Here is a 22,335-nt window from a genome sequence, read left to right on the forward strand (position 1 = left end):
GCTCCAGACGCACAGGCTCAGTAGTTGTGGCTCACGGGCCCAGTTGCTCCATGGCATGTGGGATCTTCCCAGACCAGGGCTCGAACCTGTGTCCCCTGCATTGGCAGGCAGATTCTCAACCACTGCGCCACCAGGGAAGCCCCACAGTGTTTTAATACATAGCATTAAATCCATTTTGAAACAAAGTGCATAATCCAGGACAACTTACCTTTTATATATGAATTTGTATACAAATTGCCTTGGGCTTAAATTCCATTCTTGTGCATATAATGGTAGCAGCATAGTTACAATTCATGCACCAAAGATCCAATCATGTGATTTGCTCAGCTCTGCTTCCAATTGCTCTAAATTCTGTTTAGTGCCATCCCAGGAATCTGTTCCCTCTGTCAGTGCATCTTTTAGTAATTAAGAGACCTCTAAGAAAGAAAAAAGTAACTATTAGTGTTGAAGCGTTTTTGGTTATGTTAGTTTACCTGTTTTCCCTTTAATTTCTTTTGGTCTTAGTGCTTCCTTATTTTTAAAATTCCTAAACTATTATTCTGAGATTGTCTTATAACATTAGATTTTTTGAAGTTATTTTTCTTAACCATCAAGTAATTGTTATCTAAGGCAATTAGATAAAATAGCAATACTTAAGAAATCTTCCTAATTATTAGCTTATAGTAATGTATAATTCCTAGCCCTCAAGACTAGTCACGTTTTAAAATATGTAATAGTCTATCTTTTGCAAATTCAAAATATCCTAGAATAATGCCACAAAACAGTGTCACATATAATTATTTCTCTCATTTTATTTAATTGTGCTGAACAAAAGTAATATTTACCATTTAAAATGGGAAAACAATCTATATTTAAGCTATGTCATATGTTTTGTCTTTCATGTATTTCAATAATTTACATATTTCTTACTAAAGAGTAACATCTACTTATTGTAAGATATCTGAAAATTACCCAGCCCTCCAGTTTTTTATTTAAACCAAAAATTAAAGTATGAGAAAAATGCAAAACATCCACAAATCTACATACAGAAATGAATGTTATGAACATTTTTGTGTTTCTTCCCAGTAATGTGTGTATATTCATGCATATGCACTCTTATGTATATACATACATATGTAATGTATTTTTGGATATAATACACCAAATAGTGTATTTTGTGATGCTTTATTTACCTAGTATCCTATAAGTAACATTCTCTGTATAATTAGAGTATTCTTAAAAACATTATTTTAATGATGATATAATATTCTATCACATAAATAAAACATTTTAATCTATTTTTTGCTATTTGATTATTTTAAGACCTTTTCTTATTGAGAAAATAATATTTCTAACATTTATGAAATCTCATTACACAATTATACATTAAGAATATTACTATGTACATATATCCACATATCATATTATTTACATGTGCTTCATTTGCATCTTAATTATGTTGATAATATCTTATATCCACAAAATATTTAATGTCTTCATGTATTAAATATCCAGTGCTCAGACATGCTATTTGCTATCATTTCAGATATTTCTCATTGCCATAGCAGCATCTCTCCTTCATTTGAACAATTAGACCTTGGGGAAGTTCTCTTCTATAGAATGAGTGGTATTCCCTCCCCAGAATCGCCAGGAACTGGAATCTTCTCTGATTTGCTTAGGACTCCTGGAGCTACTTCAGAGGCTTTAGCTTCTTCTTGCATCAAGATTTTGTTTTTAATGAAATTCTTTTTTTTAAATTAATTAATTAATTAGTTAATTAAGTAATTAATTTATATTGACATATAGTTGATTTACAATATTTTATTAGTTTCAGGTGTACAACAGTAATTCAGTATTTTTATAGATTATACTCCATTTAAAGTTGTTACAGAACGGCATCTGGACTTAATTAAAGAGAATGCGTGGTTCTGTGAACCCTGGGGTTCTCAGTCACACAAAACTACCTTGTGGATTAGCAAACTTCTTTCCTGGCATCTGTGTGATGAAGCTCTAGTTTTACCAAGAATTATTTAAAATTTCTGTATGTATAAGAAATCTGTTCTTCCATGATAAAATACGTCACCTCCAAAAAGCTATGCTATATTACAATACACTTAATTACATTCTCTTATTAAGTCATCAATTCTTAAACCCTACTCATCATTCTTCTGGGCAAAACCTGGTATGAAGAAGACCAGGCAGAAGACCACAGACAGTCTGTGCAGTGAAAAAAAGGAGTGAATAGTGGACTATTTACTTGAAATAATTGTTATATTTTACTTTAATTATCATAGTAACTTATGGAATGATCTGTGTCAATCTGAGGAAGAAATGAGCCCTTACAAATCCTGTGCCATAATTGATATACTCCTTGTCTTCTCATGGTTGTCTTTGAACAATACAATCTGTATTTGTCTAATAACAAACTCAGTTCAATGTCCTTTTTGTTTCAAGACTCCAGAATGCTTCTTAAAGAATAGAACATTGCACTAGAAAACCGGGGTTCAAGTCCTGGCACTTTTATATGTGTGTGAGGCCATTTATTACAAGTTATTTGACCTCTTGAAGGCATAGAATTTTTGACTATAACAAGTTTCTTAAAAGTGATTATATCTAGATATTGAATAGACTTGTTGGGAGGCCGAGATTTAATAATGAGGAGGTATTTTATAAAAAATAGATTTCTACACAAAAATAAAATATTATTAATACACATGACCCTGACTCAAAATAGCTGTACAACATTGAATGGATTTTATTTCATCAGTCTCTGATTTTTCTATTGGAAAAAAGGGCAGACTTAGAATAAAAAATCTCTAAGACTGTCCAATGGCATATCTGAAATATTACCTTTCATCCTAAAGGTAGTCAAAAGAATAGGGGCCTACTGGGTTTAATGTTCATCTCAGTCATATGTGAAATGTCTGAACTTACACAAACGGATTAAATTATTTCTTTGAATCTCACCAATAATATTTGGCTTAAATTATTTTTAGACTCTCCTTTTAGCATTATTATGTATGGATGTTGAGTATTCTGTAATCTAAAAGAATATATTTGCATAGGCAGCCTACTTATAGCTATGATATGCTAGTTAACATTTTATACAACTGATAATATTTTCATATACCATAAAATAGAATTTTGTTCAGTGGACATTGAAACCTAAAATTTATATAAATATTGATGCTAGATAGTTATTTGATGATTTGTATATGCAACGTTGGATTTCTTCTCCTAAGTATGTGATTGTTTGGGTGAAGCTCTTGAAAAATGTTTTATTACTAGAATTCAAGGGACCTTTGGGGAACATATGTAAATTAATGAAGAGTAGAAATGTCTCTGAGGAAATTTTAATAAACTTTAATAGCTGCTAACAGCAAAAAGTATCTTTCATATTCATTAAATATCCCTAGGAAGGAATTCATTTTCTTTTTATTCCCATCCATTCATCTTTGCATATCTATAAAATGGAGATCTTGCTGAGGTACTATATGATCCACAGTGCTTTGATAGAGGTGAATCAATATTCATGTCTGTTTTGAAGTTATACTTTTTAGATGCTGCATTTTAATTCCTGTTCAATCATATGCTATTTTGTACAGAAATATCAAGTATACTCTGATTCTTTGCTTTCACTGCCCAAAATATATTTAAACACCCTAATTCAACTTATTTATATTAAGGGAACTGTGGAAATAACCCTGAGAGTACAGAAAGAAATGCTTATAGATAGCAGCATGAAAAAAGGAAAGAGTTTTTGTGTTTTGCTTATTTTATTAAATAGTTACTAGGTCACTCAGCTAACAAAATACAAAATCACTATGAAATATTACCTTCAAACTTTAATTATTTTGAAGAGAGTATTACCCATTAAATGTTCCATAGCCTTTTTTATATTATGTGATTTCTATTTTTTAATTTCTTTTGGTAGAAGTTGTTAATTTTATTCTAGTATTTACCTTACATCAATATATCAATACTTCTGTTTTTATTCTTCTTTATTTCTATCCTTTTTTTAATACAATCTTTTATCTGGTTTATATATTTTCAATGGTATACTTTGAATCCCAGTTATTATTTATACCACCTCCTACCAGTGATTTCATTCCATTTCCAATTTTTCTATCCCTTGTATTTAATTGCAGATTTCTAATTTGTCAGAACAGAAAACACATAGTATTCCTCTACCTATAACTCCATCCTTGTTTTAGTCTTCATTTTTCTATTAAATAAATGAAATTCTCACCATCTATCTTTTTGCCAAAACTGCAGTCATCTCTTGGTTTGATGAAGCCTTTCCTCTAGTAGAGGGTTTGGCAAACTACACACCTTTTTGTTGCTGTTATCTTAGCCCACAAGCTAAGTTTTTTTTTTTTTTTTCATTTTAATGAATGGAAGAAGAAGAAAAAGGAAGATGATGGGGAGAAGGAGAAGCACTAAGACTAAGAAGAGGCGATGAAGGAGGTGGAGGGGAGACCTTAGATGGCCAACACAGTCAAACATTTTCATTATCTGACCCTTGCAGAAAAAGTTTGCTGACCCTTGCTCTAGTAGATTACTCAGAAAGGACACGTGTTCAGTATTCATGAATGTTTAAAAGGGTGTTTCTAACCTTTTTACTTGAAGGATAATGTGGATAGATAGAATACCCTTGGTTCGCCTTTTCTTAAGTGTGTAAAACATGATGTGTCACTTTTGCCTCGGCTGTATTTTCTTTTTGTGAGAAGTCTGATGCTATTCTAATTCTCTTGTTTTTGTAAGTGATTTCCTCCTTTTTGCCTCTGAGCTCTGAATATTTTTGTCTTTATGTTTAAAATGTATTAACTTTTATAGACTATATCTCAGTATTGATTGTTCTACGTCATTTATTCTTGGTAGTTGGTTAGCCTATCAATGTGGAAATCAGGCATCCTTTACTTCCAAAAAGGTTTCTGAGATTTCAGAATTTCTCTCTAACCCATTTTATTTCTTTATCTCATTCTTTTCCCCTCATGGTTGTTTTCCTGTTCTTTTCCAATGTATTTTATTACATTTTTATTTTAATCTATTCTACTTTGTTCACCTTGTAGTTTAATCTTAATATCTCACATGATTTTGTTTTTACTTCAATTTCTTTCCTGAGTTCAGTCAGCTCTTGTCTTATTTCTTCTTTTTTTAAATCTATATTTGTTGTTACTTTTTGTATTTCTGATTCAAAGTTTTTATTCTTTTAATCCCCCAGTTAGAGTGTTTTGTTACACACTTCTTCAGCTTCACATTTGTTTATTCAGTGAGACTCCTCCTCAGCTGAAGTGTACTTTCTGTTTATATAGTAGTTTTATATGAATGTGATCTAATTTTTTCTATTTCTGCTCATTTTGAAGATGAGGTTCCAAGTTTGAAAATGCCCTCTTCTGTCTTCATTCATATATATATATAGATATATAGATATATAGATATATTTTTTTAATTGCACTGTGTAGTGTGTTGGCATTGGAAGGGAAAACGGTTGGAATGTCTTTTCTGTCTTTTCTTTCTCCAGGCCTTAATGTTCCTCTCTTGCTTTTTCCCCCCTATCTTTAATGCCACCTTTCAGAAAACTTCTTTCCCTTCTCTGTATACATCATCTCCCCCAGAAACCACGCTGCTCTGAGGGTGCAGCTTCCAGTCCCGCTCTTCTCGCTTCAAGCCTCATCACTGCACCCTGTGCTGTGGTCCATCACGTTCTATCAGTGTGCTGGCAGATCTGGAGCATTTTTTCTTCCTGCAAGTCATTTTTGACCATGCTTCATCGAAGTCCTCCAGGTCTTCTAAATTCTATCATGATTTCTTGATCTTCCCTTCTACTCTCCACTTCTTGTATACAGTCGTGAGCAGGCAGCCAGGACTAAATTTGTAAAATCAACGACAATTCAGATTAGACTCAAATATGCCATTGTCCTCAAACAACAAATTAAAAATACTCTTACCAAGATTACAAGTAATGTTTTTGCTTACGAAATCAACGGATTTTAACTTCATCTATTTGTCCTCTCTACCATGATTAAGTCCTCCTTCCTTCTTATAATGCTATATTTCCTAGGCTTCTATTAATTCACATTTTCCCATTTTCCCCCTATATTTCAGGCAGCTCCTCCCCAGTCTCCTGAATATGTTGTCTTCTAAAAATGATTTAAATGTAGGAATCCTCAGTGTTCTATCTTAGGTTTTCTTCTTTCTCTACCTACCACAGGGAGATCTCATCTACTCTCATGGATTCAAATATCTGATTAACCCAGTGACTCATAAATATAGATCACTAGCCTATCTCTGTATTCTGAGTACCAGATCTGTTAATAAAATGATCCGCTAGATATTAGCAAGGCTAAACTCAACATCTTCCCTTATCTAACTAATCCTATTTTTCCCCTGAATTACATTTATCCTTCCTCTTGCCCAGCCTAGAAACCTGAGTATTAGACTTTCTTCCTCTGCAATTAATCATCAAATTATAGATTTGACCTGCTACATATTTATCATGTGTAACAATTTCTCCATATCACCAAATTATCAAACCTTGTTTAATCAGATCCACTGGGCTTTACATATAAAAAATTCCCACAACTCCAAGATATGGAATTCAGAATTCTAGGTTATGTATAAAAATGGGATATATATTTACACATAAGAGCATAAGACAGCATAAGAGAGTGTGAATAACAAGAGAACATGTGCTGCTTAATGCTATAAGAAAACTCTGAATTTGCCCACATCTAACTCCTGCCCATTCATGGCTTTATGACTCTAAAACATCTGGATGATTTGGCTTCATAAGCATGTGGGAATTCACCTCAGTTTAGCCAGTAAACAGGAAAGCCTGCTCCCCAGAAAGAATACAAAGATACAGCTGGAAAGAGCAGGCACTGGTCTTATTTTCCCCCTTTGTCTCCATAAAACCCTCCCTGAGGGTTAAAGTATCTCCGTTTTCTGAGGTTTCAAGCCTATTTCATCTCACTCCTGCCTTGTCATATTTCAATACTAATTTATTCAATAAATGTGGAGAAGCTATGATGTGCTAGGAACTGTTTTAAGAGCTAGAGATATAGTAGGAAAAACAGCAAATACCTAAATTATGGAACTTATACCTAGTGGGCAAGACAAAGAAAATGATACATAATTAAAATATATAAGGGACAGGACAGGAATAAAGACACAGACGTAGAGAATGGACTTGAGGACACGGGGAGGGGGAAGGGTAAGCTGGGATGAAGTGAGAGAGTGGCATGGACATATATATACACTACCAACTGTAAAATAGATAGCTAGTGGGAAGCAGCCGCATAGCACAGGGAGATCAGCTTGGTGCTTTGTGACCACCTAGAGGGGTGGGATAGGGAGGGTGGGAGGGAGACGCAAGAGGGAGGGGATATGGGGATATATGTACACATATAGCTGATTCACTTTGTTATAAAGCAGAAACTAACACACCGTTGTAAAGCAATTATACTCCAATAAAGATGTTTACAAAAATAAAGTAAAATAAAATATATAGCATGTTAATGGGCGATATGTGATAGGAAATTAAATAAACTAAGGAAAAAAATTATGAAAAGGGAGAGTGGAGATTTTAGAGAGCCAAGAAAACCTCAATGAAAGCATGAATTTTAAACAAAGATGAGAATACAGTGAGGGAAACGGCCATGTGGTAAAAGGAGAGTATTCGAGGGAGATAGTGCCCCAGCTATAAAAGCTCTGAGGAGAGATTGTGGATGGCATTTTCAAGGACTAATAGAATAGAATCATGCTTGAATAGTATGAGATAATGTCAAATAAGCCACAGGGAACCAGACAAGGTAGGACCGAATAAATTATTATTAATATTTTTATTTTACTTCAAGTAAGCTGGGAACACATTGAAAGATTTTGAGGAGTGGGGGTGGTATAATCTGACTTTTGGTTTCACAGGATCACTCTGCCTGCTATGATGATATTAAACTGTAGGACACAAGGGCAAAAACAGACAGATGGGCTAAGAACCAGTTCAAGAATTAATGTGAGAAAATATAGCATCTTGGACTGGAGTTGTTGGCCATAGGATTGATAGAAAGGGGTCACATTCTAGGTTTAAACAAACAAAAATTTTGAAGCACTGGGTGTAATGTATGAGAAAAGAGTAAAGTCAAGGACAACACCAAGATTATAAAGTTATTGGAGTTTCCAATAATTATGAGAGAAAGAGGATAACATAAGCCTTAGTGGAGGGGTTTGTGGGGTTCAGTTTTGGACATATTAAATTGAGATGCCTACAATACAGCCCATGAAACTTTCAAACAGGAAGGTGAAAATATAGGTCTGGAACCTGGGCCAGAATTTTTTTTTGGGAGGGGGGCACGAATTTCTGTTTGAAAATATAAATTGAAGGGATATCAGCGTATCGATAGTGATTAAAGTCATGAAACTGAATGAGATTACTAGGCTGAGTGTAGACAGAGAGAAGAGGTCCATGTCAGAACTTTGAAGCTCGGTAACATTTCAAGACCAGAAATTGAGGAAGTCCCAGCCAAAGAGGATGAGAAGAAGTAGTCAGAAATATTGAAGTAAAATCAGGAGAGGAAAACAGCATCAAACTGAGAATTCAGAGTCTCTTTAGGAAATTCCCAGCCTGGGTACAGGATTTGTTTTTCCTATGGCTGATTTTGCACAGGCAGGAAAGAGAAGGCGATAGGACAAGAAAAATTAATATAAGTGTTCCTTTACTAACACATCTGCTTGAAGACCTTGCTCTGAACTCTTTACTGTTTCAGGAGTTGGACTTTAAATCCTATTCTAGAGAATTGATTTCATACTGGTAATTTTTCTGTTATCTCTCAGCTCCATACTTACCTTTCTCCAATCTGTATGTCTAAGGATGGCAGTCTGCAAACTTTTCCCAGATCTCTCGCTTATGGTTTTGATATTAATTTCTGCTTTTCAGAGGTACTTCAAAATCAGAAGAGGTTCAGGCAGATCAGAGATGTTGGTAGCTGCTGGCTCTTTCTGATGTGGCAGCAGGAATGACTCCAGACTCCAGCAACCCAGCAGGAACACTGTTTTTTCAGTGGTTTCAGTGACAGGAAAGGCAGCCTCTGTTCAGAAGTTCCCCAATCAACATTAACAGCATAGTGGCAGGTGCAGGCTAACCCCAGGGACGTGAGGAGCTTCTGATCTCTGGGTATTACACTGTCTTAGTTTTTTCTCCTTCTACTCTTCCATCAAATTTGTGACCTATTGTCTTATGGACTCCAGGACTCAGTTCTTATATCTATTCTTGAACTTCGGGATTTGTCACTTTATCTTTTGTTTTTTCCTGTTAGTTCCAGGACTCAGTTCTTATATCTATTTTTGAATTTTAGGATTTGTCACTTTATCTTCTATTGCCTTGACCTGTTAGTTTGTTTTTGTTTCATTTATAAGATCAAGTAATGTAGAGAATGCACTTGTTACATCCATCTATGTATTGTTAGAACTTACCACAGAACCTGGACTGTGTTCAGTAAATAAGTGCTCAAAGGATAAATAAATGGATGAAATGTTGCAATGTAAAAATATTTATTACCTTAAAATAGTGCATTTTTGATGCTATTTTCATATACACACTCACACACAGATATACATACACACTAATTTATTTTCCAGATGATGGTACTTTCTAAACCAATTCACACATATCTTATGTAATAACTAGTCAGTTGAAGACTTTTCATTATAATGACCCCATACAAAGATCAGTTCTATGTTCCCCCTCCTTGAATCTGGACAGGCTTATAACTGCATCAGCCAATGGAAAAGAGCAGAAAGAATGCTGTGTACCTGCGGAGCCAGGCAACTTCCTCCTTGCTACCTAGAATACTGTAGAGGTCTGAGGCATAATGTAAGATATTTTACTAACCTGAAGCTGCCATGCTATGAGGAACCTCAAGTCACATGGAAAGCCCATAAGTATATACTCCTGTGGACAGCCCTGGTTATCCCAGTATTTCAGTCATCCCAGCCCAGATGCTAGACTTGTGACAGAAGAGATACTCCTGTTGTGGAATCACTGCGCAAAGCAGGCAGATCCCAGCGTGGCCTCTAGGCATGGATGTGGGGGAGTGAGCTGTGATGGAGTGGCCACCATCAGAGATCTGGGCTGCTTCTGATGTGCTGCTTGAGTGAGGGCCAACAATGGCTGCCACCACCCCATCCAGGCTCTTCCCAGGACCAGGTCGCCTTTGTGTTCCAAGGTGAGTCTTTTCCCTGGTCACGGCCACCCCAGATCCAGTGCTGTGCTGTAACTTGGATCTGTTGTGGATTTTTTTATTGCGATTTCATATGAATTTTAGAATTACATGTTCTGTTTCTGTAAAAAATGCCATTAGGATTTATAAGGATTTTATAAGGATTACTTTGAACGTGTAAAATGGACAGTATGGACATTTAAAAAATATTGTGTTCCAACATCCATGAACATGAAATGTCTTTCATTTGTTTGTGTCTTGTTTCATTTCTTTCATCAATGTTTTATAGTTTCAGCGTACAAGTCCTTCACTTCCTTATTTAAGATTATTCCTAAGTATTTTATTCTTTGTGATGCTATAGAATGTGGGATTATTTTCATAATTTCCTTTTCAGATAGTTCACTGTTAGTGTAGAGAAACAAAGCTGGTTTTTGTATGTTGATTTTGTATCCTGCAACTTTTTTAATTAATTAGTTTTAATAGTTTTAATGGCACCTGCAAACAGGGACAATTTTACTTCTACCTTTCCTATGTGAATACCTTTCAATTTTTTTCTTTGCCTAATTACTCTGGCTAGGACTACTAGTACTCTGTTGAATAGAAATGGCAAGAGTGGGCATCCTTGTCTTGTTTCTGATTTTATATGGACAAGCTTTCAATTTTTCCCTATTGATATAATGTTAGTTGTGTTCATATACGGTCTTTATTATGTTGAGGTATTTTCTTCTATTCCTAGTTTGTTAAGATTTTTCATCATATAAGGGTTTTGAATGTTATCAAATGCTTTCTTTCTGAATTTGTTGTGATGATTATATGCTTTTATCCTTCGTTCTGTCAATGGGGTGTATCATATTAATTGATTTGCAGATGTTGAAAAATCTTTGCATCCTAGAGATAAATCCCACTTGGTCATGGTGTTTTGTTGTTGTTGTTGAATTCAGTTTACTAGTATTTGTTGAGGATTTTTGCATCTATGTTCACCACGAGTATTGGCCTGTAGATTTCTTTTCTTGTAGTGTTTTTGTCTGGCTTAGTAATTGGGTAATGTTGGCCTCACAAAATATATTTGGAAGTGTTCTCTCCTCTTCAATTTTCTTTGGAAAAAATTAGAAGGATTGGCATTAATTCTTCTTTAAATGTTGGGTAGAATTTTCCAATGAAGTCACCTGCTCCTGGGGTTTTGTTTGTTAGGAGGTTTTTGATTACCGATTCAATCTCCTTACTAGTTATGGGTCTATTCATTCTATTTCTTCCTTGTTCAGTCTTGGTAAATTGTATGCTTTTAGTAATTTATCTATTTGTTCAAGGTTATTTAATTTGTTGGCATGTAATTGCTCAAAATATTTTCTTAAAATATATTTTTATTTCTATGGCAACATTTGTAATGTTCCCATTTTCATTCTGATTTTAGTTATTTGAGTCTTCTGTCTTTCTTCTTAGTCCTTATTAAAGTTAAAAGTTTTCACTTTTGTTTATCTTTTCAAAAAACCAACTATTAGTTTTATTGACTTTTTTCCTATTTTTTAATTTTCCATTTTGTTTATTTCTGCTCTAATATATACTATTTCCTTCCTTTTGCTAAGAAGGATTTAGATCATTTTTCTTTTTCTATTTCTTTGAGGTATAAAGTTATATGAAATTTTTGTTCTGTATTATCATAGGTGTTTATTAACATTAACTTCCCTCTTAGTACTGCTTTTCCTGCATTGCATAAGTTTTGGTATGTTGTGTTTTTAGTTGTGTTTGAACCAAGATATTTTCCAATTTTTCTTTTGAATTCTTCTTTTGCTCTGGTTGATCAGAAGTGAGTTTTTTGATTTTCAAATGGACCTAACAGTCATATATAGGACATCCCACCCAATGGTAGTAGAATGCACATTCTTCTCAAGCATACACAGACCATTATCTAGGACACATTGCACTAGGTTACAAAACAAGCCTTAACAAATTTAAGACTGAATTTATAAGAAGACTGAAATCAAGTATCTTTCTGAGCACAGTGGACTGAAACTAGAAATCAATAACAGAAGGAAAATTGGAAAATTATCAACTAATTTTAAATGAGTAAGAACATACTAAAATATACATTATAAGATGTATCACTTTGACATGACATTTCTAGGGAGGCAAAATTTTTCCACCACACATTTTTCTAAAGATGATTTAAAATTTATCTTATCCCTCTTATTTTTCTTCACTGTGTAAAATAAGCTATATGGAAACAAAACCAACCTCACTGAGACAATTTATTACCTTGGATTTCCTAAAAATCCTCTTTGGATACAAGTTACGGATTTTTTTTTTTGCACTCCTGGGTTTACTCCTATCTTAATGGAAAGTTCTTCATAACTCCTTTGATTGGGACTTTCTCGTCTTCATCACATCTAAATACTGGAGTATTTCAAGGTGCAGAATTTGGAGCTTTTCAAAGTGCAATTTGAGTACAAGGAAGCCATGAGCCTCACAAATTATAAAATTAATGAAGAATATAGTTCCTAAAAAAGAATGCATCTTGTAAAAAATAATTCACATACCCGTCGTCCATCAATCACCATCCACTAAGTCGCCTCTTTTTGCAAATACAACAAACATTTATTACATTATGTTTTATAAACAAACTGTTTACATTTGCTTTAAAATTGTTGTTTTTCATTATCCAATAGATATAATTTTCTATATGTGAAAATTTCTTGCTTATCTTGGTTTGTTATGAAATGGAAAATATTTTTTCCCATTAAAATTAATGAAAAATATAAAGCACTTTTTTTCATTTAACATCTTTTGATTTAGCATCAACATTTTTGGGAGTGAATTAAAGTAATTAAGTAAGGAATAAGTGTACTGAATGGAAGTATGTATATGCATTAAATGCATAGATATTCATGGAAAGTTGGAAACTTGAGCCAAAATGTAGAGGTGGTAAAATATAAGCTCTATTTGGTCTTAGTGACTGTACTAACATAGTTATAGCATAGGGGTTCTGTAATATAATGACAAACATTAGATAATATTACTGCTACAATCTGTACCTGTCAGAATCCTACTGGCCAAGATAAGAAATGTGAATTTTATTTTATAATCAGTTGGGTTGTATCATAAGGTTGGGAAATAAAAAAAGATGTTTAAAAAGTTAACAATGCTATCAAAATTTAGCAGATATTGAGTTTGAGCTGACAATATTTTATCATTTTTAATTTAAAATATTTTTCCATAGAGTATTTTTCTCTTTCCTACTTTTATAGTATTTATTGATTGTTTTTTACAAATTATTTAATTAAATGTAATTTTTTCAATTGATTTGTTTTGTTTTAGAAATGTTTTGCCTTTTCTTTACCCTACCGTTGTCCTCAATTTTAGTCTTCTAAACAAAAATAGAAAATCTAAAACTTCAAAGGAAGAACTTTTTCTCAAATGTAATTAAATAGGTTTATTTTCAGCAGGGGCTCGAGTTAAATGTTCTTCCACACAATTGACAAAGCAAGTATGGTGCCTACTTCTCATTCCTTCAAAGAATCTGCTAAATTACCCTTAGCATCTCTTTGTTTAACTACATTCCCGTATATCCTATAGAGTTTATTTTCAAGGAACATTTGACAAGAAGTATTCTTTCATGTTTTGCTTGCTGCTCGTTTAGTAGTGTCAATCTTGAACTCCCACTGCCCTACAAATTGTATTTCTTTAGGCAAAGTGACTTTTTCAACTATTTCTCTTTCACAATGGAATAATTCAGGTAAGCCAAGACAGCATATGATACACCAGGCAGTGATACATATGTATCACCAGAATGATACACCAGGCAGTGATAATTTGGCTATATAGTTGCATATATTTTCAGGGAAATATATAAAGAGATAAGAGTAAAAGCATATTTGGAAATATTTGGCAACTAAGATATGACATTGAGGCTACATTTCTAGGAAAACATAATAAAATTGATGACTTGCATTTTTATTTAAAAAAATAGTATATTTTAGAAACTTCACAATTTATACTAGTTATGTCTTGAAAAAATTTTAATATTATATCTATAATAAGCTTAAAAAGCAGTATTTCAGGAAAATGCCAACATACCACCAAACAGCTTAAAAAGGTTTGCAGTATATAAAGAGAGCAAGATTAGTAGCCAGTCAGAAAGCTTAATTCAAACATCTTTTATATTGCATGTTAAATCAGAGGGCCAGACAAATAATTATTCTCAAAATCAGGATACAAACTTAGACTTTTTTGTTCTTTGTAGTGATTTTTCTGAGGGAAGGCCATGGAATAGACATGAGTAGTTGGATTTTTATTTTTTTGTCTGTTGTTTGATTCAGCAAACAAAAAGTGAATTAGACACCCTTAAAGTATAGCGTTGGGTAAATACTGCTCCCGTTAAAAATTGATAACAGTAATAACATTTAGTTTATGACTCTGACTGTCTTTGTCTGATAATACAAGATATGCAATATTTAACAATATAGTAATTGTGTAAATTAATGATAGTTATATAACAAGCAAGTCTCAGTGACTCAAACAAACAAAAAAATTCTCGCTTATATCACAGGCTCTTGCAGTTCAAGAAGCACTCCTAGATGACTCTCTCTTAATAGAGGTTTTGGGGCTCTGGTGTTTTTTTTCCATGTTATTCCACTCTATGGGAATCCGTTGCTCTCAGCCACAAGTGTGAAAAATTGAGCAGAATCTTTTAATGTTAGTCTTTCAGAGGATGTACATCATGATCACACTTAAATGCAAGAAGACTAAGAAATGTAGTTTTCCTATATACTCATAGGAAAAATCAGTCATTTGGGGAAAGCATTGTCAATTCTACAGGGTATGTCCCATTGTTAATGCTATTCAAGCATTTTGTGGCAGGGAGTATGTGAGCTCATATCATGTATGTCCTGTACACTTTTAATGTTTATTTATTTACATATAAACCAAAATATCTGCTTATGTGGCCTCTTATGGGCCAATGATATCAGGTTAGATGGGGACCTCTACCAGGAACATAGGAAAGAGAACCCAAGCTCAGGCTCTATGAAAGAAAAAGTAAGACCCAACTGAAGACGTAGTTCAAGAGGCAAAACTGGTTTAGGAACACAGATAAAGAGATAGTAATATTCCACAAAAGACCCCCAGTAAAGACAGTCTTAATGAGGGGATTTCATGGGGTTCTGAAAAATTATAAGCCACTTTGAAAAAAAACATTGCAAACTAGAAATAATTAGGCAGAGGGCTATGTAAAAGCTGAAAATTATGCCAAATGTTAATCTGGAAAAGTTCTTCTGTTTGGAAATAGTATAAGGGAACAGAGTAAAACACCCTAATAATAAGTGGCATTATAAACCATGCTTGAGATTTTTTTACAGAAATCTCTAATTACTATTGTATGCAAGAAATCCAGGGAAAAAGGGAAATGCATGTAAAATACAGAAAAACAAATATGCAAAGGAACCAAGATTGAACAGTATTACACTCTGCAGCTCCTTGCAGACATATTATATGTAGCCTAGTATGGAAATAGTCTTTGGTAGTTTTTTGTTTGTTTTTTAAAAACAGTAACAGTGATAACAGGTAGTGAAGGATAAGGAGAAAACATCCTTGATTTGTCCAGAAATATTCAATATTTAAACAATCGTCTAGCCACATTCTGGCAATTTTTGGAAAATTGGGTGGATATATGAATTATTTGGTGAGCTGATATTTTTTATTCTATGTCTGTGTCTTAAAGAAATGTTTAAGGAAATAAGGAATTTTGTCTAGGTAGATATTTCACATCTACACTTTAAAAGGGACTCTTCTGCTCCAAGTTCATATCAGAGATAGAAGAAATATTAAAAGAAATATTAGGTTTACACCTACTTAAATAAAGACAAATAAAAAAAGCCTCAGGCCAGACATGATAGAAGCAAAAAAATTAGAAGCAGTCATGGCAGCCAGAATACTCGCTCTCTGGGTAAATTAGGACTGAAAAATGGTTATTCAAATGGATGGCATGTGTCAGTCTTGCTGGCCAAATGCAGATAATTTGTTGAGGTTTGTTTATCCATGAAATGAACTCAGACCAGAAGAAAATATAACCTAATTGAAGCTTCCTACATGGTGAAAAGAATGGAACCAAGCACAGGGTTGTGGAAAAGAGCTGGTGCAAGTGACTGTAAAGTGTCAAATCACATAAAGGGTGCCTCCACCAGTGTAAGACCTGATTCTGCTTTTGGAAACTGGGCTGTCCAGATGGAAGTTACTGTAAAATAACTAGTGATGGAGAGATGAATAGAGAAGAGAAAACAGAAAACAATGAAAATAAATCAACTAGTCAATCAATACTTGGAAGTCTTTGAAGAAATCTGATGTAAGCATTACAGTAAAAAAATATTGAGAGATGGATTCATTAAAAAAATAATAGCAAAGTAATTTGAAAGTTTCAAAGAAATAAAGAGAGAATGCCAGTTCTAAAATGAAGAAAACTTATGAAACAATAACAAGCAGAAGGTGATATGAAAAAGAGCCTATGTGAAACCCTCTAAGTAATAGAACATTTATGATCATTGGAAAAAAATATGCTCTGAAAAGGATAAACTACAAACTTGACATGGGCAAAGACAATTGGGAATTCACCAATTTAAGTCAAAGGAAAAGGTGAATGAAAAATATGAAAGCTACAAGGTTGAAGAACCTGACTGTTTACAATAAAGAAAATGTGCTGATACTCAGCAGTACAGTAGAACTGAGGATACAGTGGAGCAATAGGAACAAATCATGTAAGGGAAATAGTTGTCACCATAGATTTATATACCTACGTGCACTGCAAGTCAATAATGAGGGTAAAATAAATACATTTTTCAGAAATATGCACTAATATGTTTTATTATTATTTGCTGAAACTACTACCAGAGTATAAAGTTCAGAATTTTTTAAAAAATGAACCTAGAAAAAACTATGAGATACAAGGAAACATCATTACACATAAACGAAATAGATGTATGTAATTATAAACTGATAATAAAAATATTTTTTGTAGAAATACTTTAGAATTAAGCTTCTATAAAATACAGAGTATTTTGGAAGCTGGAGCACATACTTATTAGGTAAAATATGGTAAAGTTCTTTTCTTGTTTAGAAAGAGTTGAGATGCTGAATAATTGATATTAACTAGAACAAAATTTAGTTAAATATGTCCATTAATAATATGAGTGCATTTGATACAAAGTAAAAATCAATAGAGCTTGAATTAGCACATAAAATGATAATATAAAAACAAGAGAAGCAAATAAAAATATTTTTCTATAGATACTATACTTTGAAGACTCAGAAAATTCTACTCTGACTCGCAGTCATAAGTGTAAGGAGCTGTCTACCCTGAAGATCCCCACTGCTTTCTCAGGAAGGCACTCCAAGTGATAATTCCTGGTTAGAACACCTAGTATACTGGAAAAGGAAGGGGTCAGGGAGATAAAGGAAACAGTAATTTCCTAGATGCCTCCTGAGACTAACTGCATAGAGGCTGAAAATTTAACTGATGAGAAGAGGAAATAAATATTTTAAACCAGCCTCTACAATCTGGATGCACTTAGGATCAGCTCAGAATAAGACTGTTCTAGTCTCAAAGGGTGGAATCTTATATTATTGATTGGAAATATATTTTCTTTTCTAATATACAAGATTTCAATGCTCTAAATTTCTCCAAAAGCACTGCTTCATTCTTTCACTCTTTTCCTTTTAGGACTCTAATACACATGTGAGAGACACTATGATAAAATTTACCATATCAACCATTTTAAGTGCACAGTTCAGTAATAGTAAACATATTCATAATGTTGCATAACCTCCACCACCATCCATCTCCATAGAATTTTTCATCTTGTACAACTGAAACTTTACTCTCATTAAACAATAACTCCCCCTTCCTTCCCTGATTTTAGTAATTTGTCTTCTCTCTTTTTTCTTAGTCCATAGAGCTAAATCTTTGTCAGTTGTCTTGATCTTTCATAGAACCAACTTTTGGTTTCACTGTTTTTCTCTATCATTTATCTCTTCTCTATTTCAGTTATCTCTGCTCTAATCTTTATTATATGCTTCCTTCTGCTAGCGGTAGCTTTAGTTTGCTCTTCTTTTTCAACTTCCTTAAATTGAAAAGTTATGTTGTTGATTTGAGACCTTTCTTATCTTCTTAATATAAGCATTTATAGCTATAAATTTCCCCCTTAACACCATTTTTGCTGTATCACATACATTTTGGTATGCTCTGGTTTTGTTTCCATTCATCTCTAAGTGTTCTCTAATTCTTCAGGGTGTGACTTCTTCCTTGACACATTGGTTGTTTAAGAGTTAGTTCTTTAATTTCTACAGATTTGTGAAATTTCCAGTTTTACTCCTGTTACTGATTCCTGACTTCATCCTGTTGTGGTCAGAAAATATACTTTGTATAATATCTCTCTTTTTAAATCTATTGAGACTTAATTTATGACCTATCATATAATCTATCCTGAAAAATGCCCAGTGTGCACTTGAGAAAAATGTAAATGCTGTTGTTTGGGGGTAAAGCGTTCTGTATATGTCTGTTAGATGATTTATTGTGTTATTTAAGTTCTCTATTTTTAAATTTATCCTCTGTTTGTTCCATTCATTATTGAAAGTAGGATATTGAAATCTCCAACTATTATTTAGAACTGTCTGTTTCTCCCTGTAGTTCTCTCAGTTTTCACTTCACATATTTTGATCATCTCTCATTAGCTGCATAAATGCTAATAATTATTATATCTTCCTGCTGTAAGGAAAGATTTTACTGCCTATCCCTAGTGGTAGCAGACCTAGTCTTTTAGGGCAGAAACCTAGGCTCAAAAACATTTCATGTCTTTTCAAAAGTGACAGATGGCTGTGGCTTCTACTCCTTTCCCCACAAGTAGTGTATCTTTGGGTTATGAGGACAGGAGAGTTTCATCCCCTGTTCTTTTTTTTCCTTTTTTTTTATTATTTTGGAATTAATTAAAATTCTTTCATTGAGGTAATATTGGTTTATGATATTATATAAATTTCATGTGTACAACATTATATTTCTACTCTGTATACCCTACAGTGTGTTCATCGCTAAAAATTGTTTCCATCTGTCACCATACAGTTCACCCCCTTTACCCATTTCACCCTTTCCCCACTCCTTCCCCTCTGGTAAACTTACCCTGTCCTCTGTAGCTACATGCTTGTTTTTATTTGGCTCAGTTTGTTCATTTATTTTGATTGTTAATTTGTTGGTTTGTTTTTAATATTCCACGCATGAGTGAAACAATACATTATTTGTCTTTCTTCTTCTGACTTATTCTACTTAGCATAATACCTTCAAGGTCCATTTGTGTTGTTGCAAATGGGCAAGATTTCATCCTTTTCTATGACAGAGAAGTAGTCCATTGTGGACTACTATATATATACACCACATCTTTATTTATTCATCTGTTGATGGGCACTTAAGTGGTTTTCAAATCTTGGCTATTGTTAATAATGCTGTGATAAACATAAGAGTGCATGTATTTTTTTGAATTAGTGTTTTCCTTTCTTTGGATAAATACCAAAATTGGGATAGATGGATCATATTGTAGTTCTATTCTTAATTTTTTGAGGAACCTCCACACTGTTTTCCATAGTGGCTGCACCAATTTACATTCCCAGCAACAGTGCATGAGGGTTCCCTTTTCTCTACATCCTCACCCACACTCGTTATTTCTTGCCTTTTTGATAATAGCCATTCTAGTAGGAGCGGTGATATCTCATTGTGGTGTTGATTTGCATTTCCCTAATAATTACAGTGTTGAACAGATTTTCATGTGCCTGTTGGCCATCTGTATGTCTTCTTTGGAAAAATATCTATTCAGGTTATCTGCCCATTTTTTAATCAGGCTTTTTTTTTGTTGTTGTTGTTAAGTTGTATGAGTTCTTTATATATTTTGGATATTGGCCCCTTATTGAGTATATCATTTGTGATTATCTTTTTCCATTCAGTAGGTTGTCTTTCTGTTTTGTTGATGGTTTCCTTTGCTGTGCAGAAGCTTTTTAGTCTGATGTAGTCCTATTTATTTGAGATAGTGTGAAATAGTGGTCTAGTTTCATTTTTTGGCATTGGCTGCCCTGTTTTCCCAGCACCATTTACTGATGAGACTATCCTTTCACTACTGTATGTTCTTCGCTCCTTTTCTGTAATATTAATTGTCCATATATGCATGGGTTTATTTCTGGGCTCTCAATTCTGTTCCACTGATGTATTTTTTTCTGCCAATTCTGTGCTGTTTTGATTATTATGGATTTGTAACTTTGAAATCAAGGAGTGTGATACCTCCAGCTTAGTTCTTTTTCCTCAGGATTGCTTTGGCCATTTGGGATCTTTTGTGGTTCCATACAAATTTTGAATCTTTTTGTTCTATTTCTGTGAAAAATGTCCTTGGGATTCTGACAGGAATTGCACTGAATCTGTAAATTACTCTAGGTAATATGGACTTTTTAACAATGTTAATTCTTCCAATCCATGAGCACAGAATGTCTTTCCATTTATTTGTGTCTTCTTCAATTTATTTCAACAATGTCTTATAGTTTTCAGTGTACAAGTCTTTTACCTCAATTAAATTTTTTCCTTGGTATTTTACTCTTTTTGCTGTGATTGTAAATGGGATTGTTTCCTTAATTTCTTTTTCCACCAGCTCATTATTATAGAAATATAAGTATAGAAATGCAGTAGATTTTTTGTCATACTCCTCTTCTTGATTGAGATAGAATTTTCTTTATTTTTCTTGCCTGACCCCTCTTTCTTGAATGTACTTGATGGAGACCTATTGGAAAAACCTTGAAACTGAGTGCAAATTTTTCTTGAAAATATTTCCCAGTTATTCAAAATTGGCATGCTTTCCATAATCAGCCCTCAAGTATTCATTAAAAACTTTGCTTATTTATTCTTACATGCTTATGTGGTGGTCACCACTTCCTTCCGTTCCTGTCCAGAGTAGAAGTTTGTGTATCCTGTTTCTCCTTGAAGTAACTTGTTAACCTTCAGAATCCATGGTTGCCTCATAACCTGAGCTTTGTGATGAGCTCAAGAGACATTTTTTAGATCATCAGGCATTTACTTGCTGTTTGATTGGAAACAAGATTCTTATGTGGCTTTCCACACCTTAAGGAAAAGCAGAACTACTTTTTTTTCTCTTATTAAATGAATAACAAATGTGACTGACTACATTAATGGAAACAAGATTTTTAAGCTATAAGATGAATAAAGTAGTCATGAATGAGAAGGACCTGGAAGTTATAATTTGTTATCCCACATTGGGTGTTTTGGGGTTAAGGAACACTCAGTGCAAAGTAGACATGACTTTCTCTAAACTTTTCTGTTTCTCTTTGAGAGATGCTAAAGACATACTCAGGAAGCAGAGACAAAAAGGACTTTCTCCTCCCACAGCTTCAGGGAGAATCAATTTCAATAAGGAATGGAAAATGTAGCATTGGATTTGATTTAAAGCAGAGCCTGAGGGGGCTAACTTCAAGCCTAGTTTGAAGGCTCAAGAGATAAGGATTTATAGGGGATCCAGACAAGTTATGAAATCCATGCTATGAGAAAGTAAGCAGATTATTTTTAAGTTTCAGTCAGTGTCATACTGATATCTGTCCAGTGCTCTACAGAAGCACAGCAGGAAGTTAGACAGTACATATGCATGAGACATATCCTAAGTTTGAAAAGGATCAAAGTTTTTATCAATTTGCTTTGGAAGATGATCCAAAAGTTGCTTTAACTTAATGGGATTAATAAAATGAGTCAGTACCTAGAGGTAGGGGTAGGAAGATGTCAAATATTTCTTCCTGGCTTTTCTGTTACTATAAGCCTTGTTAAATTTATACACACACACACATACAAACACACATGCACACACACACGCTTATTATAATGGTATTGAATTAGAAACACATTTGCTAAGTTGGCAACTTTAGGTATCTATAGAGACAATTGTCTGGCTTCCTCATATACTCAGCATGCATGCCAGTACAAGAACCTATGCCCACACAGCTTCAGTACACTAAATCTCTTATTCTAGTTAGTGTTCTAAAATGCTGATGGAATTGTCATGGTAGAGGGGTTAGTCCTTCCCATTACGCTCTTTGTGAGTCATATAAAATGTTAGGATAG

At 33.7% G+C, this 22,335-nt stretch overlaps 1 long non-coding RNA gene across 1 annotated transcript in view; it reads left to right on the forward strand.

Moving 5' to 3' along the window:
- LOC309667219 overlaps nucleotides 1–22,335 on the forward strand; it is a 232,102-nt gene that overhangs the window by 203,450 nt on the left and 6,317 nt on the right. The window lies entirely within an intron of this gene.

Source organism: Balaenoptera physalus (assembly GCF_965194825.1).
Source record: "Balaenoptera physalus genome assembly, chromosome: 9".
Lineage (NCBI taxonomy): Eukaryota > Metazoa > Chordata > Mammalia > Artiodactyla > Balaenopteridae > Balaenoptera > Balaenoptera physalus.